The sequence below is a fragment of the Bos indicus genome, chromosome 18, assembly GCF_029378745.1.
Source record: "Bos indicus isolate NIAB-ARS_2022 breed Sahiwal x Tharparkar chromosome 18, NIAB-ARS_B.indTharparkar_mat_pri_1.0, whole genome shotgun sequence".
NCBI lineage: Eukaryota > Metazoa > Chordata > Mammalia > Artiodactyla > Bovidae > Bos > Bos indicus.
The window spans coordinates 25,309,504-25,311,896 of NC_091777.1; the positions used below are offsets into that span (position 1 = coordinate 25,309,504).

The window sequence follows — 2,393 nt, forward strand, 5'->3', positions numbered from 1 at the left end:
GTAATCTTAACGAGTCAGTCTGGAATTTCCTAGCCAGCACCAGTGAGGTAATATGCCTCATAGACCCTTTTGTCCCCTCGAAGAAAGTGACACTGCCCAACGTCATCATTTTTCATTTGTTTATGATTTGCTTGTCCAACCTCCTCCCTACCTTTCAGAACTTTTCTGCTTGCTAGATGGATTTCTGCTTTGTGTGTGAATCATTTGAAAAGGCAATTATATCTTCAGATTTATGAAGTGGAACTTTATTTTTTAACATAGGATACTGTCCCTGGTGGCTTAGAGGTTAAAGCATCTGCCTGGAATGCGGGAGACCCAGGTTCGATCCCTGGGTTGGGAAGATCCCCTGGAGAAGGAAAATGGCAACCCACTCCAGTATTCTTGCCTGGAGAATCCCATGGAGTGAGGAGCCTGGTAGGCTACAGTCCATGGGGTTGCAAAGAGTCAGACACGACTGAGCAACTTCACTTTCACTTTCACTTTTCGCTATACTTGATGGGATTTTTAAAATAACTATTTTCTTGAAATATAATTCAAGTACCATAAAATTCACATTTTTAAAGTGCACTATTTAGTGGACTGTATATTCACAAAGTTGTTTAACCATCACCATTATCCAATTCCAGAAAATTGTCACCACTCCTAAAAGAAACCTCATACCCATTAGGAGTCATTCTTTATTCCCCTCATCCCCAGCCTGTGGGAACCTCTAATCTACTTTGTTTCTGTGGATTTGCTTATTATGAACATCTTGTAAATAAAATCATACAACATCTGGCCTCCTGTAGCTGGCTTTTTCCATTAGCATGATGTTTTTAAGGTTCCTCCACATTGCAGCAAGTATCCATACTGTATTTCTTTTTATGCCCAAATAATATTCCATTGTGTGGATAGATTATATTATAGATCATAATAGTTCTTTGTCCATTTATCAGTTGATGGACATTTTGGTTGTTTCCACTTTCAACTCTTTTGACTAACGCTGCTCAGTTCAGTTCAGTCGCTCAGTCGTGTCCGACTCCTTGCGACCCCATGAATCACAGTACGCCAGGCCTCCCTGTCCATCAGCTACTCCCAGAGTTCACTCCAACTTATATCCATCAAGTCAGTGATGCCATCCAGCCATCTCATCCTCTGTCGTCCCCTTCTCCTCCTGCCCCCCATCCCTCCCAGCATCAGGGTCTTTTTCAATGAGTCAACTCTTCACATGAGGTGGCCAAAGTATTGGAGTTTCAGCTTCAGCATCAGTCCTTCCAGGACTGATCTCCTTTAGGATAGCCTGGTTGGATCTCCTTGCAGTCCAAGGGACTCTCAAGAGTCTTCTCCAACACCACAGTGCAAAAGCATCAATTCTTCGGCGCTCAGCTTTCTTCACAGTCCAACTCTCACATCCATACATGACCACTGGAAAAACCATAGCCTTGACTAGATGGACCTTTGTTGGCAAAGTAATGTCTCTGCTTTTTAATATGCTATCTAGGTTGGTCATAACTTTCCTTCCAAGGGGTAAGAATCTTTTAATTTCATGGCTACAATCACCATCTGCAGTGGTTTTGGAGCCCAAAAAAATAAAGTCTGACACTGTTTCCACTGTTTCCCCATCTGTTTCCCATGAAGTGATGGGACCAGATGCCATGATCTTAGTTTTCTGAATGTTGAACTTTAAGCCAACTTTTTCACTCTCCTCTTTCACTTTCATCAAGAGGCTTTTTAGTTCCTCCTCACTTACTGCCATAAGAGTGGTGTCATCTGCATATCTGAGGTTATTGGTATTTCTCCCAGCAATCTTGATTCCAGCTTGTGCTTCTTCCAGCCCAGCATTTATCATGATGTACTCTGCATATACGTTAAATGAGCAGGGTGACAATATTTGGAACCAGTCTGTTGTTCCATGTCCAGTTCTAACTGTTGCTTCCTGACCTGCATATAGGTTTCTCAAGAGGCAGGTCAGGTGGTCTGGTATTCCCATCTCTTGAAGAATTTTCCACAGTTTATTGTGATCCACACAGTCAAAGGCGTTGGCATAGTCAATAAAGCAGAAATAGATGTTTTTCTGGAACTCTTGCTTTTTCCATGATCCAGCAGATGTTGGCAATTTGATCTCTAGTTCCTCTGCCTTTTCTAAAACCAGCTTGAACATCAGGAAGTTCACGGTTCACATAGTGCTGAAGCCTGGCTTGGAGAATTTTGAGCATTACTTTACTAGCATGTGAGATGAGTACAATTGTGCTCAGTTGTGCTCAAACACAAAAATGCTGCTATTTGTGTGCAAGTTTTTGTATAGACATATTATCAATTATCTTGGGTACATACCTAGGAGTGAAATTGCTGTGAAATATGGTAACTCTAATTTTAATTTTTATTTATTTGTTTTTAATTTATGTTTTTATTTA

General features: G+C 41.1%; 1 non-coding gene across 1 annotated transcript; it reads left to right on the plus strand.

Annotated features, from left to right (window-relative positions):
- The first annotated feature begins 268 nt into the window (after window positions 1–268).
- Window positions 269–340, plus strand: TRNAS-GGA (transfer RNA serine (anticodon GGA)). The gene has a single exon. It is a non-coding gene; the product is annotated as a tRNA-Ser (tRNA).
- The last annotated feature ends 2,053 nt before the right edge of the window (window positions 341–2,393 follow it).